The sequence below is a fragment of the Nycticebus coucang genome, chromosome 9 (assembly GCF_027406575.1).
Source record: "Nycticebus coucang isolate mNycCou1 chromosome 9, mNycCou1.pri, whole genome shotgun sequence".
In the NCBI taxonomy this organism is placed as follows: domain Eukaryota; kingdom Metazoa; phylum Chordata; class Mammalia; order Primates; family Lorisidae; genus Nycticebus; species Nycticebus coucang.
In genome coordinates this window covers 67,692,031-67,708,500 of record NC_069788.1, presented here as the reverse complement: position 1 = coordinate 67,708,500, position 16,470 = coordinate 67,692,031, and the positions used below count along the sequence as shown (strand labels likewise).

Genomic DNA, 16,470 nt, shown 5'->3' with positions numbered 1-16,470 from the left:
GCAACTCTGGTATTTATTTTTTTATATTCTTCTTTTTATTTTATTTTTTAAATTTTTTGTATTAAATCGTAACTGTATACATTAATGCATTTATGTGGTACAACGTGCTGATTTTATATACAATTTGGAATGCTTACATCAAACTGGTTAACGTAGCCTTCACCTCACTTACTTAATTATTGCATTATGACATTTATTCTCTACTCTCAATAGATTGGACATGTACCCTTACAATCCTAATTCTGGTATTTTTCATATTTATTTAGGAAGTCTCTTGCCCTTGGGTTTCCTGATTGTTACCATGCTTATCTCACTCAGTGCTTTACCGTAAATTGTTACCTCTGAACTAATTGTCATCCAGGACTGCCTTCTAAAGAACCTCTCCCCAGTAAAATGGCTTTAGAAATAATTGTGTGTTTGATGCCCAGTTGAAGCCAAGGTGCAGGGGAGGCCAGGATCTACCTTCCAGTGAACTTTGTATCCCTAGGAGCCTTCATCCATTTGCCTCTAGCTGCACAGGTGGCTTGGAACTGAGTTAAAGTGAAGGGTTTCAACCATTGGGTTATTTTTATCATGTCCCAGAGCACTTGTTTTTCTCAGAGGCTGCCATGACTGTGACTGCCTGCTTTTCAAAACCTAAACTTTCAATAAGGGCCCCATCTAAAGTCTGGTGAGGGCCCGTGTGGGTTTCCAGCCACCAAACCAAGTCAACTCTGAAAGGCATGGACCCTTTTAATTGTCACTGTGTCTTTTTTTATTTGTTTGTTTTCAGTTTAAGACAACTTTCCTGGCCCACCATGTTTCCCGTTGCATGGGGAAAGTTTATTGGATCTGCCTTCTTTGGTCTCTCCAGCTTGCTTTCTCAGTAAAATGCAGTGTTTTGTGGTGATCTCAGATTCACTGAGAGAAGAGCTGTTTGTTGGTAATTTTGAAGGTACATTTTCAGCGGGAGGCCGAAAACCCTGTTCACAAGCATGAAATTGACTCCCACTGTTTATAAAATTCAGAGCAGGAAATAACCCCTTGAGGTCAGTCATTCAACTTCTTCATCTTTCAGATTGTAAAACTAAACCTCAGAGAGGTTAAGGGACTTGCCCAGAGTACACAGCTATTAACAAGTAGAAATATGACCAGAACGGGTGTCTTAAAAAACCTTCTAGTGAGTTTTCACTGTTTCTTAAAGTGCACATTTTGTACCTAAGTTCTAGAATTTTCAGTGAATTTCCCTTGTATGAATTAGTTTGTGTGTCAATTATGAGAGGGCTGAAAAATTATTAAAGAGAAACTGTCTGCCTAGGGATGCTGTTTTTAGACTCCATTAGACTTTGCATGATTGGCACACACCCCGGTAATGAGAAATGCATAAGTTTTCTCAAAAAAGATTTCAGGTGTTTTATGTAGATTTTTTACATCTTGAATTAATCATCAAAATTAAACATATTCAAGACTAGCCAATCAGCACATTCCAGTTTCAGGCTTTTGAAACTCTCATGAGAATTCTTGCTTCCCTGGGAAATTTACCACGAGAAGGGGTTAAGCTCTGGTTATTTCATTTTAGCAGTCCGTATAGAAATATATATGCCATGTGCTCTCATATGTGTGACCTGCACTTTGCTGATTCTCTACATAATGGTTTCATCATTTGCTGAGAGAGAAAGGTGTTAGAGTTGTTCATCATAATTACAGTTTAATCTATTTCTCCTTTCAGCTGCATAAGTTTTTGCTTTATGTAGTTTGAGGCTCTCTTGTTTGGTAAGTTCACTTTTGGGACTGCTTTGTCTTCCTGGAGGATTGATCCTTTTATTACGTAATGTTCTTCCTTGTTTTTCGTAAGTTTCTTTTCTCAAAGTCTACTTTATCTGATGTTAATACAGCCTTCTTTTAAAAAAAGTTGTTAAATCTTACATGATATTTAAAAAATTCCTTTTACTGTCAACCTACCTATCTCATTAAATTAAAATGAGTTTCTTATATTCAGCATATAGTTGGGTCATTTTGTTTTGGTTTGTTTTGGTTTTTATCTACTGTGCCAAAATCTGCCTTATAATTGGTATATTTAGGCCATGTACATTTAAGTCGTTGTTGATGTATCAGGGCTCACGTCCTCCATGTAATCATTTGTTTTTATCTTTGTTTCCACTATTTCTCATGCTTCTGCTCCTTCCTTCTTGTTTTTCTTGAAATGTTACTTGAAAACTTTTTAGGACTCCATCTTGATTTATTTATTGTGTTTTTGAATGTATCTTTTTATGGAGTTTTCTGGGTATGACAATATACAGTTGTGACATATTACAGTCCACTGGTATTGATATTTTACCATTTCAGATGAAGTATGAGCTTCTTATTTCCATTTCAATCACTTTATCTTTCTTTCTTTTTTTTTTATTTTTGAGACAGTGTCACACAGTCACCCTGGGGTTGAGTGCCATGGCGCTATAGCTCGCAGCTTCCTCAAACTCTCACTCAAGTGATACTTTCGCCTTAGTCTCCCGAGTAGCTGAGACTGCAGGTGCCTGCCACGACACCTGGCTATTTTTAGAGACAGGGTCTTGCTTTTGCTCAGGCTGGTCTGGAACTCCTGAACTGAGGCAATCCACCTGCCTTCGCCACCCAGAGTGCTAGGATCACAGGAGTGAGCCACCGCACCTGGCCACCTTTCTCATTTTTAAATATCATAGTCTTGATGCTGAAGTGATGGTACAATTTTGTTCTAATCATCATAAATGATTCATGAAACTCTTGAGAAAAGTTAATTATATTTATGATTTTTCTGCCTTTTACATTATTCTTTCATCTTTCCTGATCCTCAAATTTCCTTCTTTTATCATTGTCATTCATTTTGAATGGATTCCTTTAACTACTCCCTATAGGTAGGTCTGGTGTTAACAAATCCATACCTTTTTCATTATCTGAGAATGGCTTTATTTCCCTTTTATTTCTGAAACATAGTTTTGTAAGATATAGAATTCACTGTTGACAGTTCTTTCACCATTTTTTTTTTTTTTTTTTAGACAGAGTCTCATTTTGTCACCCTTGGTAGAGCTCATAGCAACCTCATACTCCTGGGCTCAAGTCATTCTCTTGCCTCAGCCTCCCGAGTAGCTGGGACTACAGGTGCTGGCCACAATGCCCAGCTATTTTTAGAGACAAAGTCTCACTCTTGCTCAGGCTGGTCTTGAACCTGTGAGCTCAGGCAATCCACTTGCCTCGGCCTCCTAAGTGCTAGGAATATAGGAGTGAGCCACCTCTCCCGGCCTTGTTCTTTTAACACTTAACAAATATTTTCCATTCCTTCTGGCCCCCATAGTTTTAGATGAGAAATGTGTTCCTCCAAGGATAATGTCATTCTCTGACTGCCTTCAAGATTTTTTAATTTTTATCTTTAGTTTTCAGATGTTTAATTGTAATATGCATGAATTTCTTTGGACTTATCATATTTGGAGATTGTTCAATTTCTTAATCGGTGGATTTATATCTTTTACCAAATTTGAAAAGTTTTTAGCCATTATTTTTTCTTTTCTTTCTTCTTCTTCTTTTTTTTTTTTTTCTTGAGACAGAGTCTCACTTTGTCACCCCTGGTAAAGTGCCTTGGCATCATAGCTCAGAGCAACCTCAAACTCTTGGGCTCAAGTGATCCTCTTGCCTCAGCCTTCTGCATAGCTGGGAACACAGGCCCCTGACACAAGGCCTGTAGAGACAGGGTCTCACTCTTGCTCAGGCTGGTCTTGAATCCGTGAGCTCAGGCAGTCCACCTTGGCCTCCCAGAATCCTAGTATTATAGGTATGAGCCACTACACCCAGCCTAGCCATTATTTTTTCAAATACTTGTTCAAAATCACTCTTTCTACCCTTTTTCTGGGTCTCCAGTGATACAAAGTTTTGATCTTTTGTCATGTTCCACAGATCTCTGAGGAGCTATTCAGTTTTTTCAGACTCTTTTTTTCTCTGTTACTCAGATTGCATAAATTCTACTCACCTATCTTCAAGTTCTTTGATTCCGTCCTCTGTCATCTCCACTCTACTACTGGATTCATATAGTGAGTTTTTATCACTGTTGCTGTATCTTTCAGTTCTATAATCTCCATATGGTTCTTCTTTATAACTTCTATTTCTTTGCTAATATTTTCTAGTTTTCATTTGTTTCAAGACAATTTATAATTACTCACTAAAGCATTGTTATAACTGCCTTAAAATCTGTCTGATAATTTTAGTATTTGATTCATCTCTATGTCAGTGTCACTGGATTATCTTTTTTTTATTAAAGTTGTGAGTGTCCTAATTCTTGGTACAACTGTTACTTTTCAATTGTGTCCAACATAATTCCTTTTAAACAAATAAATATGAGAGCAACTCTGCAATGAGCAATCTGGCAGGTTTGCTTGTTTGGTTTGGTTTTTTCTTTCCTTTTTTTTTTTTTTTCTGGACATTTTGCATTTTGGCTATCATCTTAGGAGACTCTGGGTCCTATTTAAATCTTTTATTTTAGCAGTTAATCACTCTGCTTCGGTTGGGTACATGGATCCTGGCCTGACTCTTATAAACTATGATTCTTATGACAATTTAACTTTCTGAAACCATGCTATTTTGATGTGCATTGTTTATCTGGTGCCACTGGGACTTTCAGTGTGTCGACTAAAAATGTTTCTGGACATTACAGAAGTCTACCAGGGGAGAAAACTCCCCAGTTGAGGTCCACTGCTCTCTAGAAACCAGGGAAATTCAGTGAATCCTGGGTAGGACAGGGAATGATCCTACGGGGAGAAAGGGAGAAATATTTCCCCCAAGGCTTATGGAAGCTCGTTAGGATCTCATCCAGTGCTTTCAAGCACCAACTCCTTTCCCTGGGAAGAGGAAAAGCCTTTAATTGCTTCTTTCTACATCTGCCTACCCTTGTACTCAGGGAGGATGCCAATAATGGCTCTGATAATGGAGCAGGATTTGATTTTCTATATAGACCAGCTAAAGATGAATCTAGCCCTTGACAAACAAGTGGTCTTTGTTTCAAATTTCAAAGTGAAATCCTTTTAGTATTACATATATATGTACATACTTATATTTTGCTTTAAGACATGCTGTCAAAGATCCTTATCTGATGCATTCTTTTTTGCTTCTTAGTTGACTTCTTTGGCTACATTGCCAAAATGACTTCACATGACCTTTTGAAAGTTTTTACTTTTCTGCCTGGAAACATAGGGCATTGTTTCATAAAAGCAAGGAAAATGTTGCTGTGCTTTAAAAAAATCCCCTTATCTTTAAAACAAAATACCAAAAAGAAAAAAAAAAAAACCTGCCAGATTTTTCACTCTCATTTAAAGAAGTTGTTTTGGTTAATCATTTACTGCACTGTGAATAGAAAGCCAACCTCAAACTGTATGAAAACAAAATGAAGCCTCATAGAACATGGCTAAAATCAAAGGTCACACCTGTCGGCTTCCTTGACATTTTCTGCCTGCCAAAGAAATCTGAAGTACTACATATTAATAATTCGTCTGGGATTGCCTGATCTAATCCAGTTGGTTGAGGCATGTGGTCAGAAAGCACTTTCACCAATCTCTTCTAGAATGTTTATGGTGTTCTGGGCTCCCCAGAGTGATTTCAGTTTATTTTGCTACTGCCAAAAATAAATTACATGCTGATATAAAATCAGTCTGTCCTCTTACATTCAACCACAGTAGATTTCTTTGAGCCTTGGCCTGCTGAATATAAGGATGGTTTATAGATGTAAGGTCCAGGGACAGAAATACAGCTGGCGATCAACTGGTTAGAGCAACAGTCTCCTGACTCTGAATGCCGGTTAATACCGTCTTATATATTTTGTGTTAAAAATTGTCAGAACTTCTCTCCACGATGTTGCCTTTTCCCCCGCCCTGTTCACCTTCTAAGAATCCAAAGGGAATCAAGTCAAAATGATTTGGAAAAGGCCAGCATAGGGAGTAGATGAAGGGTAGTCACTTATCTTCAAGTCTGTCTCTAAGCCATGAAGGCCTCTTTGCTACTGAACTTGCTTGAAGTGCTGAGGAGCTGACTTTTTTTTTTCTCTGTTCTAGGGAGCAGTAATTAGTCCACTACCTCCAGCAACAGTATTCAGGGCTGCGTTGCTTGACAACACCCTCCCCACCATGGTAGTTACCTAAAACAGTTTTCAATGTAGTCTGTGGCTCTTCTGTAGAGTTCATGTGAGCAACTCTGCCTCCATCAATCTGGTTGTAACTTTCAAAGCGAGCACTCACTCAGGAGATAAAAGAGAATTCTCTGAGTCTGGAAGCCACAGGGCTAAGCGGCCAAGTAGGAAAGTCTAACCCTCAGCCCACACACTGCTGTTGTTCGAGGTTCTGTTGTCTGCCATCAGTGATGTCATTATTAGGTTGCAAAGAGTCAGAGGATGACTGAGGAGATGTTTTCAAGCTGCTACACCACAACGAGGGACTGTCCTATTACTTCCTGTTATTTTGGTGAGGGCTGCTTGCCTGTAGTGAGCTGTTGGCTTCTGAAGAAGTGTGCACTCCAAAGTGAATCAAGGCAATGTGTTTTCACCCAGTGGCCAGTAGTGTCAGCACTTCTTCCCACCGGTGTGACTGTGGGCAAGTTTATGAAACTCTCTGGGTCTCAGTTTCCTCAGCTGTGAAATGGGGATGATAATAATACCCTAGCATTGCTTGGCAAATTGAAGGAGACAATACATGAGGTGTCCTAAGGAGAGAGACTACACTAGAAGATCCTGAGTGCTCGGTAGGCATTAGGTTTTGTGGCAGGTATGCATCTGTCCTCCCAGCCACCACTTGGCCAGAGTGCCGGTGTGGTCAAGAGCAAGTACCCCATTGCTAGAGAATGTGTTTGCAGGAGCAACTTTTACAAGGTTTCTTCAGTGAACAGCATGGTGGAGGTGCTAAATCTATCACTAAGCTCTCCATTGATAGCAGCTGGAATTCTTTCCAAAAAAACATTTGGTGGGAACAATTTCTAAGCATATTTCACAGTTGTCTTAAGGCAAACATTAGCTTTTAAACTAAAGAAAAGTCTTTACTCTTGACCTGGGGCTTTCCATTAAGACTGTAATGACTCAGAATTTCCCACTGGGAAACTGCTAAGTTTCTTAGGAATTGAAAAGAGCAACTGAAATTGACCTAAAGTTCAAGATTTGTGAATTATTGTCACCTCTCTCTTTGAAAAAGAGAGAGAGAGAGACCACTTGCACATATGCTAAGGGGACAGGATCGTAGAGGCAAGGGAGAGGTGAGACAAGGCAGACAGACTCCCAGTGCTGAGTGGTGTGCCTGTCTTTACCAAGGAAAGGCTAAGTGACAATTAGAAGTCACCTTGGGGCAATGAAGAGAAATATGGAAAAATTTAAAATCTGTGTATCAGATTTTCAAGCCTCAGAAAACGGATTTTAAATGAATCGTACAAATATTGTCTAGTTAAAAGTATTTTCTTCCCAAGAAACCAGACAGCAGGTGTGACTGTCTGGATGGAGGAATATATGCACGACCTCCGTGGGCCAGAGCCCTGTGAATCTTGGGAGTTCCAAGAAGGAGAGAAATGGCTCTCAGTGCCTCAGAGATCACAGAATGGGAAGAAAAGATGTTACTGCAGTTTCTCTGTCCCTCATCCCCATCCCCAGCTCAGCAGGGAGACAATGGGAGACTGCGTTGTGGACCATTCCCCAGGCCCACAGAAGAGATGGTCCCTGTGCATGTCCCCCAAGCTCCTAAGAGGGGCTATGTGAGCCCCTCAGCAAGCCCCCTGGACAGACTAGAGCAGAACATTGCTGTTTCCCACCATGGCTGGGCGCTACAGACTGGGTGTTTGTGTTCCTGCCTCTTCCCTCCAAATTTCACATGTTGAAGGCCTGCTCCCAAATTTGGAAGTTGGAGGTGGGATCTTTGGAAGGTGATGACCAGGAAGAGGGCCCTCACCCATAATCAAATGGGCTGGCACCTTGACCTTAGACATCCCAGCCTCCGGGATGGTGAGAAATAAATTCCTGTCATTTAAGCCACCTATTCTGTCATGTTTTTGTTAATGGCATCCCAAGGCAGCTAAGACGATGGGTACACTTACTTCAGCTTCTCTCCTTTCCTTCTGTTTCTTTTTTTTTTTTTTTTTGAGACAGAGTCTCACTTTGTCATCCTCAGTAGAGTGCCATGGCATCATAGCTCACAGCAACCCCAAACTCTTGGACTCAAGAGAGTCTCTTGCCTCAACCTCTCAAGTAGCTGGGATGACAGGTACCTGCCACAATGCCCAGCTGGTTTTTGTTGCAAGTTGTCTTTGTTGGCTAGCTGGCCTGGGCCGGGTTTGAACCCACCAACTTCAGTGTATGTGGCTGGTGCCATAACCACTATGCTATGGGTGCCAAGCCTCCTTCTGTTTCTTTAGGTCAGAAGAGATGTGTTGACAACTTGAAACAAAAAGATGGCTGATCCATTTGGGTTGGATAAAGGTTAGAACTAAAAGCTCCTTCAACAGCTTGAGAAAAAGAGTAGGATAAGGAAGGAAATGAGATTATTTTTGAAGAGCTAAAACTACAGTTAGTAGATGTCAACCACTTACAATTACTTTAAGGTATTCTTTTCAGTATATATATATTTTTAAATACAGTAGAACCTCCATAGTGGACCATTTTTCTGCATCAACCACCTCCTTAAGTTGACCTAATTCTTGTAGACCAGACATGCACCACACGCACATATCAACACAGTAGGCCTCGTCCCTCATGTTGACCACCTCTGCAGGTTGACAAGCTGCAAGTGGTCAAATTACAGAGGTTCTACTGTATATCATCCATATAAATAAAAATAAGTACTAATGTTTATTGAACATGTCAATGACTAAAGCATGCACCAAGCACTTTACATGCACTCTCTCGTTTTTTCTTTCCTAAAGCCAGTATTATTGTGCCATTTTACAATCAGGGAAGCCACATCTGAGGATGTGAATGGTCACATAAGTGCTCCAAGGACACATAGTGAGTAAATGGCAGACTGGGACTTGGAAACCTGGCTGCTATTGCATGCAAAACCCCATTATCACCTGGAGACTCTCTATGTTATCTTTGCACTGTTCCGTAAGCCCAAAATTTTTCCAAAATAGTTAATTTACAAAAATAAAATCCTTCATCTAAATTTCTCTACTGTGTTATTTCTCCAAATAACTTATTAGAGAGTTTTGCTTTGTTTATTTGCTAAATTTCTTAGAAATCTTGAAAAATAAAATGTTATATTTTCACCCAGGGATCTTTCTAGCATCTATATTCCAAAAATATTGTCATGTACTTCTTCACATAAAACACGCTTAGCACAGAGTTTGCCACCTGGAAAGCTCCAATAAACTTTAGTTATCATCATCACTAATTACTATCTTCATAAATCATCATTTGCTACATTGTACTTTAGAAATCAGTAAACATTGTTAAACTTCCCCCTAGACTGCCAGTGAATCCAGAGCAAGGGCGGAAGGAGGTGTTCAACAGCATTTTATGAAATAAATAAATCCCTATGCTCACAATTAGATCTTTCAGCACTGAATCTGCAAACTGACAGGCAGTTTGTCCCTGTTTCTGTTTCTGATTTGCTTTGCCCTTGAGGAGGAGAGATGTTGGGAATGTGATGTCCTCTTGGTGACTTGCAGCCGCTTTGTAGCTTCCTCCAACTGATCCTTGGGGTAGAGATGCAGTGGACTTAAAGGCCACTCATTCCAAAGGTGGTTCTCCTCATGCCTGGGCTCCTTTGGCTCTAAGTCAATTAGATCCAGCTATCCTCTCTCCCATGCTGCTCGTCAAGGGGAAATCTATAAATGGGAACCAAATTAGTGTGACCCTCATGCTCTCTGGACACGGTTTAAAAGGGGCCAAATCATTTTTTCTTGCTGTCATGTTAAATGTTCCTTATGACATGTCCCCATTTCCACTAAATGCCATCAACTGTTAATAAATTCTTGGGGTCCAGGAAGATTGGGGGCATTGTCCCAGAAGCTTAATGCATCAGGATATGCAAAGTCTGGAAAACAAAAGTTTCCACTGTGGCTTTGCTGACCCAGCAGGCTCTGTGTGCTCACTGAGGTGGCAGCCCCATCACATGAGGTTGCTCAACGCTTGACTGGGGCACTGTTTTAAAAGATGTTAGTTCTAGGCTATTGCAGGAAACACAAGCTCAGCACTATCCAGTAGAACTTTCTGCAATGGTGGAAATTTCTATCTCTGCACTGTCCAATAAGGTAGTCACTAGTCACATGTAGTCACTGAGCCCTTGAAAGGTTGCCAGTGCAAAGGAGGAACTAAATTTTAAACTCTACCCTATTTTAACTTTTTGAGATTTAAATAGTCCCATGTAGCTACTGGCGGTGCCATTGGGCAGAACAGCTCCAGGAGCCTAACCATCCTGGTTTACCTGGGACTGAGGGCTTCCTTGGAATGTGGGGCTTTCAGTGCTGACACTGAAACAGTGCTGGGCAAATTAGGACAGTAGATCACCCTAACTAAAGTGGTTCCCTTTTAAAAATATGTTTGGCATTTTTGGAAGTGAGAATGAGACATGTGCCAGCTGCAGCATAGATTAAAAGGGAGAGGAATGCAGAGAAATTAAAGAACTGAGTTTTTCATTCCAAGCCAAACACAAATACGTTTTTTATTTTTTAATCAATGGGTGATGAGACCTCAGGGTTGATCCTGTAACTGTCTATATAAAATCTGAATAAAAATATGAATATAAAAAACACAAACAAGATCCTCACCTTAAAATATCTGCACAACCCACCAGTAAGTGACTTGACTACGTTTTAAATCCCCCTGGACAGTGAAAGGCTATTGGTGACTTCACTGAGAAATACAAACTGCATTGAATTCCTGATCCCAGACAAGGATGTAGTTATTAACCACTAGAAGTTTCTTATAGGATATACTTCTCCTACAAAAGGTTCCTATAATCCCACATCTCATTTATCTGCTAACCTGAGAGAACCTGAAACTGTTAGAGATGGATTCCTTCAGGATAAGCATTGTCTTCTATTCAAACACAGATATCTTCTGAAAGTGGTCATACGTGGCTGGGTGCTATGGCTCACGCCTGTAGTCCTAGCACTCTAGGAGGCCAAGGGGTGCGGATTGCCTGACTCACAGGTTCGAGACCAGCCTGAGCCAGAGTGAGACCCCATCTCTAAAAATAGCTGGGTGTTGTGGCAGGCACCTGTAGTCTCAGCTCCTTGGGAGGCTGAGGCAAGAGAATCGCTTGAGCCCAAGAGTTGGAGGTTGCTGTGAGCTATGACATCATGGCACTCTACCAAGGGTGACAAAGTAAGACTCTGTCTCAAAGAAAAAAAAAGTGGTCATACATGATCGTAGAATAACACTGTATTGTAGGGTTTTTAAAATTAGTTTTCAAATTGATTTCAACTATCAAAGTGCTAAAGCAATAGAATAAAGCATTGGTCACCAAACATTTGATTATACATCCTTATCAGTAAAAAAATTTGAGCTATAGGGAGGTGCCTGTGGCTCAAAGAAGTAGGGCGCCGGCCCCGGAGGTGGCAGGTTCAAACCCAGCCCTGGCTATAAACTGTAAAAAGAAAAAAAAGAAAAAAAATTGAGCTATGTCCCCAATATATGCATTTCTATTGGTAATTTCTTTCACTCTACACATCAATAAAGCATATTTATTTGAAAAGGAATCTCGGTGTTAACGTTTTAGTTTGCTTTGCCCTGTGCTTCTCATTTGACTTAAGTTAGTGTCTGTCTGAAAATACATTAAGTATGTATTACAATGGCTGTATAAGGAATGGTGTCTTGGGTGTTGTTGAGTCACCATGGAGAGTTAAAAATATTTCACTTTTGGCATTGTAACATTTATTATTCAGCTTTTTATCTCTCATATTTTGTTGCTTCCCATTTAATTATTTTTTGTGTGTTCCTTTTTTTTGTCGTTGGATGTTGAGGATGATCCCAGCTAGGGTAGAGCCTAGAGCCACAGTTGATGAGATAAATATGGCACTGAAGTTAAAGCCTTAGGTCTGCTTCTTTTGTGGACCAATTTATTTGCAATCTTCTGAGTGTGGTTACCAAATTTTCTTGTGCATAGATCTACTGGGGATATTGTTAAAAACAAAATGAAACAAACAAACAACAACAACAAAAAAAACAGGATTCCTGATTTTTTCCCAAGACATTTTGCTTTTAATAGGTCTGGGGAGGGGTCAAAAATCAGCATTTGGAATAAGCACCCCCCGGATTCACCCCACACAAGTAGCCCAAAATTAGTCTGTGTTCATAGCCCCAGAAATTTTGAAGAAGTGGAAACAGGCGATCAGCAAAGTGATCTTGGCATTGTGTGAAGTAATCCAGGCTTCATTACACAGTGCCCACTGCTTAGAAGCACAGCCTTTATCAGAGAATTGATAGAAATAGATCAGTGGAGAAGGGGGTGTGTGTGTGTGGATGTAGAGGTTTGCACAAATGCAACACCAGGTTTCTATCTAAAAAAAAATTTAGAATTGTTTTTTCATTCTCTCTTCTAAAGGAGAAGATTGTTTTTAATATATCTATTTTTAATAAACTAAATGACACTTCCATGGGTGTCCAACCTGTGGGCCACATGCTGATTATATTGATGACTTTTTGCTTATCTGTGGTGGTGGATATCACAAAAAAATATGCACAGACCTTTTAATTTTTGCTAATAGGCTTTCATTGGTGTTTGTGCATTTAATGTGTGGCTCAAGACAATTCTTTTTCCAATGTGCAGCTGAGAAGAAAAAAGGCTGGACACCCCTGTAACCTCCAAACAATCATCTCTAAATTCCTGTCTCCTAAATAGATGTGCCATTTTTGCCCACTCAAAAAAAAAAAAAAAAAAAAGAATTGTTTGAATTTGACATCTTGGTTCATGGTTCACAATGGGACTTACCTTATGTTATGAATCTTGATCTCAAGGTAGACTTATAACTCAGTACCAACAGGATACAAGTATCATATGGCATCCATGTATACATTTTGCTAGTTATCATAGAGGGGTTATTTAACATGGGGGTGATCAGATAATTTATTCACTAGAAAGCTCACAAGCTTCAGAAAGTAGACCCCCAATACATGAGCCTCCTTCCCAGATCCTCAGCAGACACAGACCTATCTGAATTCCAATGTGAGAAGACGGGGCACAGTTCTAGAGCTGGGATCCTAGATATACTCAATAATAACAAGGATGATAGTTATTGCTGAACTAGAAATAAAATGGTATTTCAAATACAGATTCTGCATAAAGTCACTTTGCATTTTTAAACTTTCACCACTTTTATTTCTTTGCTTTGAAGCATGACCTGGAAAAATCAATAAGCATAATTGGTCAGAAAATTGAATTTCTTTCTCTTTGCTTATTGGAATTAATCTGGCAAATCATAGCTAATTTAGTGAGGGTGTTTGTGCTAACCACATTTTGTATGGCGGACACATTGCATATAATTGCAAACTGTGATTGCTTCCAAATGCTGCCTACAGCCTGTGTTATGAAAGTTCAGAGCCGCAATAAGACTTTAGGGAGACTCCCATCATGGTGAGAGAGGAGGATTTCTTGTTCCTGATTTCGTGTAAGTCAAGTGTAAATCTACTATTTTTTGCTTGTTGAAATCTTGTTAGTTTTCAGGGCACAGTATTCTGGACATCATTCTAAATCAAATCCAGGGGATTTCTGATTCAAGATCACTGAGATTTATTAGTTGAGATCTGTGGGAAGATCCAATACCCCTAAAAAATCGAGATAGATGGTCAACACTCGGCACCTCACCCTACTGCCATCCACCTCTTTCCCACCTCCCCCCCTCGGCCTACCATGCACCTCCCGCTAAATCTCCTTGCTCCTCTCTTTTGTGCCCTTGGGCTGGTTTTCAATATTTGCAAGGTGCCTATTAAAAGCTGATTTCTTTGCTGGTGGTTGGAGGATCTAAAGTACCATGATGGATGTAGCAGGGAGATGTCAGGCTTTGGAGATTGGCCTAACGGGGCATCTAGTGATTTCCCAAACAGAGGCAGTGGCGGGGGTGTCCTCCTTGCCATCAAAACACGAGGTACATAAATAAATAAATATCTGAGATGCTGGGAAACCAGCTAGGCTGGGCTCTTAGGCTTTGAAAGGGAAAAAAAGATGGAGGAAAAAAGACATTTTCTTAACTTGAAGCCATCCAATATTCTACGGCTGACTCAGGGTATGTGCCCATGGCAGGTGCCCAGGGACAGCTGCTGGTGATCTGGGTAGGTGAGCTGGGCGTAGCCTGGTGTGGGTGTGCACTCCACAGCAGCAAGTGGCAGGACAAAGCTGGGCTCGTCCTCGTCTGTGCCCCATTGGATTCTTTTTTTTTTTGTAGAGACAGAGTCTCACTGTATCGCCCTCGGGTAGAGTGCCGTGGCGTCACACGGCTCACAGCAACCTCTTAACTCTTGGGCTTACGCAATTCTCTTGCCTCAGCCTCCCAAGCAGCTGGGACTACAGGCGCCCGCCACAAAGCCCGGCTATTTTTTGGTTGCAGTTTGGCCGGGGCTGGGTTTGAACCCGCCACCCTAGGCATATGGGGCTGGCGCCCTGCTCACTGAGCCACAGGCGCCGCCCCATTAGATTCTTGTGGTCTGGGTCTTCCCGAGAGAGCACCTCCAGCAGCTGAGCCCTAGATGTCCTGTGTCGGGCATGTTAGCAAAGGCCTTTGGAAGCAACAGCCCCATATTGGGTGGCTACTATTCTAGTGATTTTGATGGTTGATTTAGGGATGATTAGGCGGCATAATTCTGGGGCAAGTTACTGGGGGTGGGGGTGGGGGTGGGGCTTAGAGGCTAGCAGCGCCTTTCCATGCTTTGGGGCACAGCCTGCTGACACCTGCTGGCTCTGCCATTTCTTTGAGAAGGTTAGGAGGCCCCATCCGCCATGGTTGGTGCCAGGGGTGCCAGGAAGCAACACTCACACTAGGAGTTTGTCAATAAACCCCCACAATCAACTGGGTAGCTTTTGAGAGCAGAAGGGAACAAGAGGCCTTGTGCAATGTTTAAGGTGGAGAAAACTAGGAATGGAAGATAAAACACAATCTGCTCTGGGGTCCCAATTTATCTAGGGGGCAGGAAGTCTCCGCAGCACCCCTTCCTTGTCTTTGACCAGAACAGTCAACATCGAACCTGCTCAGTGATTTCACACTAGAATTGTGCTTGAGCAGACATCTGGCAACAATTTATTGGCACACAGGATGAATGTTCAGAAAACCAAGTTACAGCTCTGAGAAAATACACGAACCCACTCCTTGTCCACCCACGTCAAGCTCCTTTCCTTCCTGGACACTTGTTCATTCTCCCACAAGGGTGAGCCTCAGACACCTGTGCTAATCAGCGAGGAACACATCCCAGTAACCTGAATCCGCTAACGAGAGAAGTGCAGAGAGCTCCAGAGGGACCTCCACGTCCTGTGAACAGGGGGATTTCCAGGCCCAGATCTCCACCCTGCCAAGACACCCTCAGCTTGGAAAATCAGAAATTTTCTGGGGCAGCGGGAAGCTCCTGGCCCCTCACCTGCCCACGCAGCCGCCTCTCCATCTAAGCAAGTCCTTGGGCAGGGAGTCAGTACACTTACCTCCCAGCTATTTATCTGAACTTGGCCTCACCTGGTGGGTTTCCTTAGAATGGATCTCTTCCTGAATATGTCACCATGATCGGGGACCATGTGGAGCTAAGGTCTCCCTTAGGGGTTCGTTGGAACTCATTTCACAAGAAAGGTGGCTCTGGGGTGAGAGTGGCTGCCGAGCAGGCTATGGAAGGTGAGAGAGGTGAGTGGGTGGTGACATGCCTTGGGATGAATGGCAGGGCCAAGACTGCCGGGAAGTGTGGGTGCAGTCACTGGCAAGATCCACTTGTATTTTTTTTACGGCAAGTGGGCGTTCAGAGGCAACTCCCTCCAGAGCTCCAGGGCCTGCCTGGCGTAGGAATCGCAGAGCTTGGGGGTGGAGGGAGGGCGTGTCAGTGTCTGTGTGCACACGTGCTCATGTGTGGGTGCAGGTGTGCAAAAGCAATGCCAGGTTTCTGTCTAGGAAGCTTAGAACTGGTTTTCCTGTAAAGAAACCCCTACTTTACAAGAGCTTCGGGACTTCTTTTCCATGAAGCAGCATGATTTAGCAGGGGTTTTCAAATTTTTTTAAATAGCCCTGGAAGCCTCTTTTTGTTCCCAAACAAAATCCTATATTAGAGCCCCAAATTATGAAAGAGATCAAAGCAGAGCTGCCTTGATTGGAGTATGTGCTGGCTTGAGAGACCCAAAGGCTCTACTCCTGTCTACAGCCAGGAAAGCTCCAAAGAGCATCTGGAGGCCTCTAAGTTCCCCAGAGCAAAATTTAACAAACCTGCCAGGGCGTAGGACGAGGTCCAGCTTCCAAGTCAGACAGATCTGGGTTTAGATCCTGACTCTGCTGTTTGTGAGCAGTGAGGCCTTGGGCCACTCAGCAACATATCTTCACCTC

At 41.8% G+C, this 16,470-nt stretch overlaps 1 protein-coding gene across 2 annotated transcripts in view; it reads right to left on the bottom strand.

Moving 5' to 3' along the window:
• The window catches only part of ADTRP (androgen dependent TFPI regulating protein), a 98,942-nt gene extending 83,221 nt beyond the window's left edge, over positions 1–15,721 (bottom strand). The window contains exon 1 of one of the 2 annotated variants that reach the window (XM_053603735.1): positions 15,591–15,721. The gene's annotated coding sequence lies outside the window, so the exon portion shown is untranslated. The remainder of the gene's footprint in view (positions 1–15,590) is intronic. The other variant, XM_053603736.1, reaches the window with a different exon arrangement.
• Between the last annotated feature and the right edge of the window lie 749 nt (positions 15,722–16,470).